The sequence below is a fragment of the Sturnira hondurensis genome, unplaced genomic scaffold, assembly GCF_014824575.4.
Source record: "Sturnira hondurensis isolate 20B ecotype Veracruz unplaced genomic scaffold, ASM1482457v3 Scaffold0022566, whole genome shotgun sequence".
NCBI lineage: Eukaryota > Metazoa > Chordata > Mammalia > Chiroptera > Phyllostomidae > Sturnira > Sturnira hondurensis.
Genome location: NW_028095197.1, coordinates 3,621,628 through 3,634,653, shown reverse-complemented (window position 1 = coordinate 3,634,653; position 13,026 = coordinate 3,621,628). Strand labels below are relative to the sequence as shown.

At 46.1% G+C, this 13,026-nt stretch overlaps 1 protein-coding gene across 1 annotated transcript in view; it reads left to right on the top strand.

Moving 5' to 3' along the window:
- Nucleotides 1-793: 793 nt before the first annotated feature.
- Nucleotides 794-13,026, top strand: part of GOLM1 (golgi membrane protein 1) — a 49,751-nt gene continuing 37,518 nt past the window's right edge. Inside the window, exon 1 of the mRNA XM_037036162.1 lies at nucleotides 794-962. The gene's annotated coding sequence lies outside the window, so the exon portion shown is untranslated. The remainder of the gene's footprint in view (nucleotides 963-13,026) is intronic.

The following is a 13,026-nucleotide window of genomic DNA, read 5'->3' as shown; positions in this document are numbered from 1 at the left end:
ATCTCCAGAGTTGGGAAACTGGCATCTGAATATTCTAAATTAAGCTCCCAGATAATCCTAACCTCTAGCCAGTGCGGTCAGGGTTAAGAACTATTGCTCTAGAATTTTCTAGTGTAGGAACCCTGTAAGATGTTAGTTTTGTAGCATCCACTCAGGGAGGTATGACCTGACAGTGCTTTCCAAACTTCCTACGCCCAGCAGTCTTCATTTTATCTGTCACAAGTAGTCATAGCGTCACAGCCTAAAAAATTACCGCTTGAGAGAGAACAGTCGCGGGGTGTGCGGTCGGGATGGAGATTATGGCCAACTGGGAAGGGATATGGAATTAAAAACAATTATGAGCACAGACGCTCCCCTTCCCCCCACCGCTCCCCATATCTGTTTTCACTGGCTCCTCTAGTATGGCCAGTTTGGGCCTGGACCCCTGAAGGAGGCTTGAATGTGGCAAGGTGCATGGCGCTGGGTGTGGTTGGCTCTGATTTCCGGAAAATTCCTTGGTGGCCAAGAGGCGTGGGGGAATTGTCTCTCCAGATCCCAGAGCTCCGCAGCTGCGTCCCCACCTATGTGCTTCCTTAAGAAGTGTCGCACCGCTCAACGTCTGCCATGGAGTTGTGTCCTCAAGGAACGCCCAGTGGCCTTGGCTGAGAAGGGCGGGCGGCAAGGAGGGAGCACAGCTTTGACTTTCCCGCTCCGCGGAGGGGCGGTCGCAGGTCGGAAGCGCGCACCTTCGGGCGGCGTAAGGCGGCGTGAGCGACCCCAGCTGCACCCGCCTTGCCTCCGGGCGCTGCTCGCAGCGCCGCCCCCGCCTCCTCGGGCGCTGCCAGGGGGCGGGGACTCGCCGCTGCGGAGGACGGAGACGCGCCGAGCGGACCGGAGCGCCAGGCCGGCGGCGGCGGAGAGCGGTAGCGTGGCCCTGGAGCCGGGCTTGCAGCACCGAGCGGCCACCAGAGCCGTGGAAGGAGGTGAGTGAATGGCGCGGGTCCCCAGCGCGCCTGGTCGCCCGCCCTGTCGCTGGCTGCCTTCACTCTCTTGTCCTTCCTGAGTCTAGGGTTCGCCCCCAGGGACTCCGTGTGGGTCCAGGGAGACACCGCCCGGCTCACACCCCGGCTGCAGCCTCTTCCTGGAGCCCGCTCCACCCTTGCTCTGCACCTTCCCTCGCCGGAGCCTTCACTTCGGGGTCTCCTGGACCCCCTGGGCTCCGTCCCCTGGCGCCGAGGGGCCGTGCGAGGATTCCCTGCCCCTGTAGAGGCCAGTTTGGGATGATGCGGGGCCTTTCTTTTTGTTCTTAGCTTGGTCACGCGCTTTGGCACCTAAAGTCAAAAGCGTGCGTCCCCAAAGTCTCCCTGGTGCCAGTTCTGGGGGCGTGATGGGCACGAAGCAGGGAAGAAGGGCTAGCAGCACCGTTCTCCTCACCTCCTTGTTTTCTGTCCACCTCCCAGCCCTCGTCTAGCTTGGCCCGCGGTGGGTGCACACGTTGGCAGTGGTCGTGTCTTGGTAGGTGACCGGGAGCTGGATGCTAGGTCCTGGGACCGCACTGCTGCAGACCAGGTGGAGCCCGTTTCACGGATGCTCCGGGTCCCCTCCTGTGTTTTCTACCACTGACTGTGTGAAGGATCTACAAAACTTTCGCTCCGCTGTACAAATAGTTTCCTGGGTTTATATACTCTTTATATTTCACGTCCTGTTTACTAGTTTTAACGTGTTGTTGTTTTGTAAAACAAAGTGGGGAAAATACCTGTTTTGATTAGTATTTTTAGCGGAATTTCAGAGTAATTATTGTTCGGAGTTCCATGATGATGCTAGACATTTTCATATGTCCCATTTCTAAATTTGCTTTAACAAACTTGTGTGGCTTTCACCGTTTTTTTGAGATTTTCTTTGTCTGGTTGGGGTCTCCAAGGGCTTACAGCCTGAAGTTACGCAGATGTTGAGGGACATTCCTAAGTGCGGATTATTAAGATGTCCAACAGCCTGATGAAATATTTAACAGCTCCAGAGTGGCTCTGTTTGGCTTATGGCCATCAGATTGACTCAAATTTAGGCAGTTTTAGTGTTTCTGAATTACTGGGAGCATGAGACCTGGGGAGCAGTGTAATCTCTTGGAGGACCTTGTGGTCCCCTAGGGGCAGTCTAGGTCCTTCTGGTGTCATAAAAGATAAAACCAAGCTTATGGTTTCGGGGAGAATAACTTTATTTGTAAATACAAACCAGTAACTTGCTAACATTCATCTTAGGCCAGAACTCCGTTTTTAAAGTGTCAGTGGTTAAAAAGGCATCGAATCTTGAAGATGTTTAAAGGAAAAGGTTAGCTCTTCAAGATGTTATTTTGTTCTCCTGTGGTGAGGTGATCACGTTTGTTTCATCAGTTTTGCTAAAAAATGAAAGACCAAGGGTAAGAGGAAGGGGTGCTGGGGGTGAGGGAGGGGTCAGATTGCAGTGACAGTGCTGCTAGGAATCTGCTTTCCAGCCGCTGGTCCAGTTCCTGGTGGGGGATGCAAAGATTTTGGGTTTACATGTGTTTTCAGGGGTGAGGCAGAAAGGGCAGGGAGGGTGGTTGACCACTTCCCTCAGCAGGGAGGGCTTTGCTGAACCTGACACCCTGTGAGTGCAGGCTGGAGCACAGGGTAGCTGCTGCTGCAGGCAGGAGTGGAAGGGTGTCACCCAGCAGGCTGTGGGGAGCAGGGCAGTAAGGCTCCTTGACAGGCACTCCGTGAAAGGGAGGTGGAAGGCAGCGTGGTCCCCAAAGGCCAGCCATCCCTGCACCCTTCCCCCTTATGAAACTGCCTGGAGGGACCAGGAAGAAAGGAGGGAGATGGGGATGAGGGATGAGAGTCCCTGTGCCCTGGCCTTTAATTCAGCTGTATTATTGTTATGTTTATCTTTAGAAAATAAGTTGCTTTAAGAAGAGACAAATTTCTTTTTCAGTGATCTAACAATACATTTCTTTTCAATGATATTATTAAATAATATCAATAATTGGGGTAAGAAAAAATGCTGCTTTTTTCATAAACAATCTCTCCTCCCCCTCCAAAGGAAAACCTTGTTAAATGTTTAACAAAAAACATTTGCAGAAGTAGAAAGAATGGTCTTGATATGCTTTTGCTCTCACTTTAGGAAAGTGTGAATGGTATTTCATTTGGCTCCACCCTCCCTCCCTTCCCCGCCCAAAGTTCTTTGATTGTGGTAGTTTTCTTTTGTGGACTTTCAAGTTACGGATGAGACTTCAATAAAAGAGAGACTTGGCTTGAAGGAGTGTTTCCTAGATTCCCAGAGTCCACTTTGCTTCACACACAAATTTTTCTACACTTTCAGGGGGTGGGGGGAAAAAAGCACACCTTCTCAGATTTTCAGATTTTTACATTTTTATTTTTATTTTTATTTAAAATCTTTTAGGGCTATATTAATAATATTTCCCACCAGCTAAGATTTTTGAACATTAATTAGTGCCTGACAGGAAGAACATATATGTAAAAATACTATGTAATATGATTACAGTGACATATTTTGTAGTTTGCTGTGGTTTCCAGATTTTTTTATCATTTTCATTAGTAAAATAAATTTAGACACCTCAAACTTACACAATGTTATCTGTCAGTTATATCTCAATGAAATACCTTCTTAGCTCTCCCCACGTGCTAGAGTTAGATTGTATCTCAAGGCCTAATTTACATTTAGGGCTGGGTTAATTGTTAATAACTGGAAGTAAAACCCTATTTCAAATTCTCCCTGAATTTTGAGTATTTTTGCCCTGTTTCTGGTCAGATCATAGTTTGTTGGGTTTTTTAAATTGAATTTATTGGGGTGACATTGGTTGATAAAATTATATAGGTTTCAGGCGTATTGTGTGTTCACCACCCCAAATCCAGGGTCCTTCCTTCACCGTTTGTCCTCCTCCCTTAACCCTCTCTGTCTCCACCCACTCCCTTTCCCTCTGGCAGTCACCATACTATTCTCTGTGAGGGGTTTTTTTCCCCTCAATTCCTTCACCTTTTTCACCCAGCCCCCCCAACGCTTCTCTGCTCTAACAGCTGTCAGTGTGTTCTCTGTATCAGATAATAATGTTTTTGATTTTTTTTTAAGATTTTTTTTCTTGTTGTTTTTTTTTAAAATTTTATTTATTTACTTATCTTTAGAGGGGAAGGAGAGAGGGAGAGAAACATGAATGTATGGTTGCCTTTTGTGTGTCCCCTGCTGGGAGTTGGCCTGCAGGGAACCAGCCTACAACCCAGGCATGTGCCCTGACTGGGAATTGAACCACGATCCTCTGGTTCGCAGGCTTAAGATTTTTTTTCTTTTTAGAGAGGGGAAGGGAGGGAGGAAGAGGGAGAGAAACATCTATCAGTTGCCACTCTAACAGACCCCGACCAGGGAACCCAATCTGCAACCCAGGCACAGACCCTGACTGGGAATCAAGCTGGTGACCTTTCCTTCCCCCCCACCCCCCCCCAACGCCACACTGTAGGGCCAGAGCTAGTTTTTTCTTTGCTGAGCTGACTCCAGTAGAACCACGCACCTTCCACGCTGGGCTTGTGCTTGCCTGTGCTTACATTTGTTAGTATAATTACTTTGTGCTTTTTGTAGGAATCTTAGAGCTTCACGTTCTGTATAGTGTTTAGTCATATGTCAACCCACCCCACTGTGCAAGTCCTGAAGGCAGATGAGTGCCCTGGGCACTTCTGAGGGATGGTGACATGTGACCTTGGACAGAAAGACTCAGTGAGAATGCAGAGTCAACTTCTACTTTTATTAGCACAGTTAGTATTTTATGGTAGTGTAATAAAATTAGCATAATACAATATACTATACAGTAATTAGCATAATTAGTATGTACTAATATATAGTTAAGTTATTTTATGTGATAGTCATATCATGAAAACAGTTGCTGCTATTCTTTCTGGATAAAAATAAATGTAACGTCTGAGATGCCCGTGCCCCTCTGTGGAGCATCTCCTGCAGCCGGTGGGATGCATGGACTCCGCAGCAGACAGCGGGTCCTGATTTTAGCCTCAGGTGATTCTTTCACTTGATCATCAGAAGAACCCCATGAAGGCAGGTACAGTTAATCTCTCCCGATTTTTTAAAGTGAGCACATTGAGACAAAAAAAGGTCCTTTCATTTAAGTAAGTACTTGGTGGCAAGTAAATGCTCGCATTTAACTCTGGCCCCAGCCCGAGGAGACAGGCGCCACGGTTGTCCCTTTGCCGATGGTTGCGGGGGGCTGGGAGAGGGTGAACAGCTGCCAGGCAGGACGCCCAGTTGGAAATGGGTGTTCGCACTGCATGCCCTGACCTCTTGTCTACCTGCCCCAGTCCAGGTGGGGACCTGGGTCTTCCTTGCGTCCCTTGAGGACAGAGACCTTTTTTTGCCACCTTGGGGTCCCCAGTGATGGGTTCCAGCACAGAAGAGAGCTTTGGAATCTGTTTGAATGAGTTCCCTTTTGTCCTCTACTTCATGAACACAGCTGTGGTATGATAGTTTTGTTTTAGGGGAAGCTGTAAAATACCTTGATTTCACCTGGGAATGCTAGAAATACAGCTTCAAAACTTGCTAATATTACCAATGTATATCTTCCTTCCATCTTAACTTTCTATTGTTCCTGTTTGCCTTTTGTATTAAAAATATGCACATTGAGGAGAAAAAGATTGTGTAAAGTAAGAACGAAAGCTTCATTTCTTCCCCTCTGTACACTGTACTCTCACCATAGCTTGTGTGTACCCTTCCTCACAGACATTCGCTGTTTGTTCATTTATTGAGAGTGTTTTTAAATTTTTTCCAGCAAAAATGGGATCATGTGATAATTAATGTTTTGGGAACTTTTTTCACCCGACAGTGTGTATTTTGACTACCTATTGCTCCGTGACAAATCTCCTCTAAACTTAAAACCATCATGTTTGTATTGCTCAGAGGCCTGTGGGCTGCCTGTGCTCAGCTGAGTGGTTCTTCTGTTCCACCTGAGAACAGCCAGGGCTGCCGTCTTTTTAGACTCATTTGGACTGGAACTTAAAGATGAGTCATTGGCTGTAATCAATATCTAAAATTATTGCCTTGGCATGTTTTTAGAAGAGAAAATGATGAACTAATGAGTGACTTAGGAAAAAATTGACTATAGTTCTCTGATTTCAGTGCTATTGGAACTGGAGGGTCTAGCCCATCACATCTTGTTTATCTGATGGAGTCTTCCTTATCTTTCCCCACTTTTTAATATTTATTTTTATTTATTATTTTTTAGAGAGGGGGAAGGGAGGGAGAAAGAGAGGGAGAGAAACATCAATGTGCAGTTGCCTCTCGTGTGCACTGGGAACCTGGCCTACAACCCAGGCATGTGCCCTGACTGGGAATCAAACTGGCAACCCTTTGATTTGCAGGCCAGTGCTTGATCCACTGGGCCACACCATCCAGGTAGTACTTATTTTTAGAGAGCGAAGGAGGGAGAGAGAGGGAGAAGGAGGAAAAAAACCCATTGATTTATTGTCCACTTATTTATGCACTCATTGGTTGATTCTTGTAATACTTCCTGACCGGCATTGAAACCACAACCTTGGTGTATTGGGACCCTGCCAGGGCCTCCTGATTTTTTCTGTGTCATTGAGGGAGAGGGTCCTGTATAAGCTGTGTTGCTCTGGACTTGGTGACAGTCCATTCTGATTACATAATAAATACCTTTATCCACACACACACACACACACACACACACACACAGTGACTTTGACATGCCCAAAGGGAGAAAAGAACCTCAGGCTGAGGAGTTACTTCAGATGGAGTCCATTTTAGGTTACTCTTTACTTCATAGAGAAATAAATGGAAACCTGATTTCTCTGGGGCAGACAGTGGTCACTAAGTTTTGAGAAAAATGTTTGTGGCATAGATGGGAGGTGCGAGACAATAGAAGAATAAAACCAAAGGCCGAAAAAGAGCTGGGTGTGTGTGGAGGGGGGCATAACACACCAAACTCAACCCTTAAATACTAGGGGAATAGAGATGTTTCTCCAACATGCCTTTCTGCTTCTGGAAAATAAAGGAGCACAGCCAGAACAGAAGTCACTGCCAGACTTGTCCTGGGTACCCTAGAGAGGACAGTGGTTCTCAGGCTTGCCTTGCATCGGAGTCACCCAGAGCACTTTAAACACCGGTGGGGAGCCCCTCCCCAAGCCTGTGACTTGGTAGGTCTGGGCTGGGCTGGAAAACGTGCGTGTCTGACATCCCCAGTTGATGCTGATGCTGTTGCTGTTGGTCCGGGGACCACACTTTGGGAACCACGGAACTGCGGCAGAGGTTGGCAGCCCTTTTCTGTAAAGGGCCAGGTGATACGCTGTAGATTCTGCAGACCAGACGGGCAGGGTCACAGTTGCTCAGAGTCTTGTGGCCCGACAGCCATGGACAATAAGTATGTGAATGGGCATGATTGTGTTCTAATAAGACTTTATTCATGGACACAAATTTTAATTTGTGTACTTTTCACGTATTATCAAGTATTTTTCTTTTGATTTTTCCCCCCAACCATTTACAACCTAAGCTCTGCCCTGGCTGGCCAGTGTGGCTCAGTTAGTCAGAGTGTCATTCTGTAAACTGAAGGGCCACGGTTTCGATTCCCGGTCAGGGCACATGCCTGGGGTTCGGGCTCAGTCCCCAGTCTGGGCATATGAGAGACAACCGACTGATGTTTCTATCCCTTGCTTCCTCCCCTCCCCTTTCTCTAGCATCAGGGAGCATGGCCTTGGGCAAGGATAAAAAAAAATCTAAGCTTAGGGGCTGTGTGCAGAAACAGGTGGCTGGCAGGGTCCAGCCCTTGGGCAGCAGTGTGCCAACTCCTGAACGAGAGAAAAAAGTGGGGAGCTCCTGCCGAGGTGTAGTCTTGGAATGCATGTGGGAGGTGGCCTTTCTTCAGTAAATTCCAAGTGCTGGAAAAAACAGGATAGAGTTTGGTTCCTCTCATGAATTTTAACTTATCTGTCTGCTTTTTTTTTTTTTGGTGGTATTTTCACTACATAACACTAAATATGTACATTCATTTTTTAAGTTTAAAAAATTCATTGAGGTATCATTGACATCGAACATTAGTTTCCCAAGTAATGATTCAGTGGTTGTGCACGTGTATAATGTGAAATGACCATAATGAATCCAGTTAACGTCTGCCCCCCTATACAGTCATAAAAATGTTTCTTGTGGTGAGAACTTTTAAGATCTCTCTGAGCCACTTTCAAACTGGCATTACAGTATTAAATAAATAACTGTAGTCACCATGCTGTTAACATCTTCTGTTTAGAGACCAGCAGCTTCCAGAACTGGGGAAATGTGATGTTTATAATCATTGTGGGTGGGGGAAGTGAGAAGAGGAGATTCTGTGTACATCCTAGCAAGTTTTGAAAGCAATTTAAGGAGAACAAATGGACTTGGTGATTTAAACCCCCCTGGTTTGGAGCAGGAGTTGACGAACTTTCTCTAAAGGGCCAGATACAAATTTTTACCTGATTCCATCCTCACCGTAACCCGGTGAGAGCCCTGTCTCAGCGGTTCCACTCTGCCTGGCAGCCAGAAAGCAGCTGTGGGCAGCACTTACCAGATGGGCACGCTGTGTTTGGTAAAACTGGATTTGCAGAACAGGCCAACTGTGGACATGCTCGATGTTCAAATGTGTTTAAACCCTCAAGAAAATGTCAGTGACGGAGTCCTTCACAGCCCAGGGGCTGAGCTGGAGTGTCCTCAGGTTTGTTTGCTCATGCCCTAACGTCTGAGCTTCCTGCTCTGCTCCTTGGACTCGCTGGCAGCCACTCAATCTGATATCCAGGTGAGGCCACTTCCTGAGGAGGAATGCAGGTGCCGCTGCCGCCAGCCCCGCAGCGCCTGCAGTGTCCTGCGGTGGTGACTCGGGCCAAACAAACTAATCTGGTTTGATTGCGCAAACATGCTTGCCCGTAGGATTTAAAACCCCACGTGAAAAGAAGGAAATGAAAAGAAAAAATATTTGACTAGGAGGGTCAAGCGACTGATGCACTTGTCAGGATGCCCGTTTTCATAAAGCCCTTTCTCTTTTAAAAAGTAATCAGAGGTCTCTGTTTTCTTATAAACAATTTTGTCTTAAAAGCCAGCAATAATTTTACCTAGGTCAAATTTTAAAAATTAAGCCAGTAAGGAAGAATCTGCAGTGTTTTGTGACATTTCCAATTTACCAAGAGACTTTTAATGCAGAGGCACTACTTCCACTGCAGGGAAGCCTGGGGTTTCAGAGTGCGGTTGGTTTAGGGGAATCGTTTCTTTAGTGTGATCAGACGCCTGTAATCAGATGTGAGACAAAGCATAGTCTGATGCCTAAATGACAGTGAGTGCTAATATTTCTGATGCAGTTCGCCTCCTCTTCACTTACATCACCCTCTCTGTGCACATTTAAGGCGGGGGAAAGGAGAGCATGTATAGTTTTGACAGTTAAACTCGGACTCTGAATTACTGCCCACCGTCGTCCTCAGTCTTTGTCCTTTCTCACCCGTAACTGCCCCTTTATATTCAGCCCAAGTGGTTTCTACAGTCCTGCAAGGCCATGGCGGGCACTTTGCAGGGCCGAAGGGTGAGTGTTGGCCCTTCTTTCCTCGTGGTTACCTTCTTACCGGGGCAGCCCTGTGTCCATTGGGAGCCCAGGGCTCTGCTAACCGAGCGCTCTGGGCAGCCACACACCCTCCTGGCCAGCAGCCCACTGGGTCACAGCAAGGGGCTTCCCAGACTGGACTTGTGTTTGCCGCAGCATCTGTGAGTCAGCCCCAGGTGGTGCCGTTACCTGCTGCAAGTACAGAAGCGTCAGGAGGAGGAACGCAGACGGCTGCTTTCCATTCAGTAGAATGGTCGTTGGGAAGAAAACGCTCATCACCCGGTCCTTATAAAATACAAAAAGCCTAGATCTGGAAATAATTTGTTAGGCATCTTTCCACCTCTCATCATGGTAATAGTCAACATTTGCTGAGCAATTACCCTGGGCCAGATGTGGTTCTAAGCACTTCTATCACAGCTCACTTGAACCTCACAGTAAACCTCAGGTGGAGGGCAGTGAGGTCGAGGTGGGTCCTGTGACTCTGAAGAGGTGGAACCAGATCTGACACTGGCCGCTGGGTTTCAGTATTTGTTCTCTTAACACTGCCCTGAGCTGCCTGCTGCTAGCACAGCTCCTGACTCATGGTCGCTCAATAAATTTTTTATTGACTGGCTAAAGGAAGGAGAATATTAAACAGTCATCTATACACTTCCCTTGAAGTGAGAACTGACTGAACTGACTTCATGTTCTGTTTCCAGACTTGAAGGTGCACCTATCCACTAACATATATGCTGGGACAACAAAAGATCACTGAAGGATCTCATCTAAAATTATATTGTTAGGGAATTAGGAGTGTGAACAAGATAGCCTTTCGAGGCACTAGATAAAAATAGGTTGAGTGATAAAGGGTTGTGAAAGAACTGGCTAGCCATTACTGAAAAAAAAAGAGAGAGAGAGAAAGAAAGCCTTTTTCTTTGTATTTCTTACTTCTTACATTAAAAAGGAATGCTAAGTAGATGAAAGATTTAAATATAGATATGAAACCGTAACTACATTGAGAGGAGATAAGTGTAAATGTATTTTGAAACTCAGAGTAGGAAATGTCTTTGTAATTCTAAATAAAATCCAGAAGCAATACAAGATTGACAAGATTAGGTTGTTTTATTTATTTATTTTGTAGAGAGAGGAGAAAGGAGGGAGAGAAACATTGATGTGCAGGAGAAACATCAATTGGTTGCCTCCTGCACGCCCCCTATGGGGGACCTGGCCCAAAACCCAGGCTTGTGCCCTGACTGGGAATTGAACCAGCAACCTTTTGGTCTGCAGGTTGGCACTCAAACCAATGAACCATACCAGCCATGGGATATTAGGTTATTTTAAAAACACCACGAAAACTATGGGCAGAAAATTTCAGAGAAAGTCAAAGAATAAATGAAAAATTGAGAAAAATTATTTAATGAAAGAGCAAAGATTAGTTTATCTTTAATATACAGAGAGCTCTTACAAATCAATAAGATGAACACTCCAGTTTAAAATGGGCAGAGGCTATGAAAATGTCTTTCACCAAAATGAACATGCAAATGGCCAATGAATGAAAAGATCTTCATTTATACCTATAACTGAAGAAATGTATTTTTAAACATCACTACTCATGAGATTACTAGACATTAAAAAGTCCATGTGTTATTGTGTAAGAAAACAAATACTTTTCATGCAGCTGATGGGAGGGTTAATTATTGGAAATGATTTGGAAGCCAACATGGTAAGATTTATCAAAACTTCTTTAGAAATTTAATTTGTGAAAGAGTTGCAAAAATAGTACAGGTGGTTCCCATGTATCCTTTACTCACCTTCCCCTTACATTGATCAAAATTAAGGACATCAGCCCTGGCTGGTATGGCTCAGTGGATTGAGTGCTGGCCCCGAGAACCAAGGGTTTGCTGGTTCGATTCCCAGTCAGGGCACATGCCTGGGTTGCAGGCCAAGTCCCCAGTTGGGAGTGTGTGAGAAGCACCTATGGATGTTTCTCTCCCTCTCTTTGACCCTCCTTTCCCCTCTCTCTGAAAATAAATAAATAAAATCTTTTTACAAAAGTTAAAGAAGCCCTGGCTGGTGTAGCTCAGTGGATTGAGCTCGGGCCTTCGAACCACACAATCGAGGTTCGATTCCCAGTCAGGGCACATGCCTGGGTTGCAGGCCAGTTCCCAGCAGGGGACTCATGAGAGGCAACCATACACTGATATTTCTCTTCCCCTCTAAAGATATTTCACTGACCCTTCCCTTCCCCTCTAAAGATAAATAAATACAATCTTTAAAAAAATGAAAATAAAATAAAAATAAAATGCCACCTAAAAAAAAGTTAAAGAAATTAACTCTCTTGTTAACCAAAGCACGTAACTTATTTGAATTTCACCAGTTTTCCCCCTAGTGGTCTTCTGTTCTAGGATCCTGTCTGGGATGCTGTCTTGGGTTGAGTGTCTGTGTAGTTGTTAAGTCTGTGACAGTTCCTCAGTCTTTTCCTTATTTTCATGATCTTGACAGGTTTCAGAGAGTGTCGGTCAGATGTTTTGTATGATGGCCCTCGATCTGAGCTCCTCACAAGTTTTCTCTTGGTGCCTCCTATCAGGTGGTCAGTGATGTTGACGTCTCTCATTACTGCTGATGCTAATCTTGACCACATGGCCAACTCAGGCCGTGTCTGCTAGGGTTCTCCACTGTAAAGGGATTTTTTTTCCTTTTGTAATTTGCTAAATATTTTGGAGGTGATAAGAGCCATCAGTGTGAAATGCATATGTATTTTGGCCCAGCAATTCCACGTACTGAAATTTATCCACAGCTGTCTGTGATATTCCATGCTCTGCGGTATGGGGTGGGAATGCCCCCTGGCACTGCTGGAGGCGTCATCAAGCCCCCCGCCCCCGTACCGGAAGCACTTGGTCAGTGCTTTGGTCGGTGCCTCATGTGTAGCAAGCTCCTTGCTGGTTTACCCTCCCCTCCAGAGCCCCTGGAGGCCAGATGTGTTTGGAATTCAGAATTTTTTCAGAATTCAGAAGGTAACACAATGCACTTGTTACATATTATGTGCCAACCCCGGGAGGATCTGCAGCAGCGCCTCGTAGGCAAACAGTAATCTTCCTGCAGCAAAATAAATGAATGTTCACATGAAGGGCGAAAGGTCAAGACTGTTGTTAGTAGCTTCAGGTGAGTTCTGGGCAGACCTTGATCTGATTTCAGGTCAGGTTTTGTTGCTGGCTGTGTGATTAAAAATTCCTTTGTGTGTTTAGAGCATTTTGGATTTCTGAATTGGGGATAAGGGACTGCACACCTGGATGAGACGTTGCAAACGCAGGTGCAGATGTAGAAGAGCGTTGTTGGGAATAAGCCCCGATGGCCCTGATGGCCCCGATGGCCCTCTGTAGGGGCCGGCCCAGTACACAGCAGTGCCCGAGTCAGCCCCTTAAACAGAGCCGAGCAAACTGTAACATGCCACCGGGAAAGGGAGACAAGAT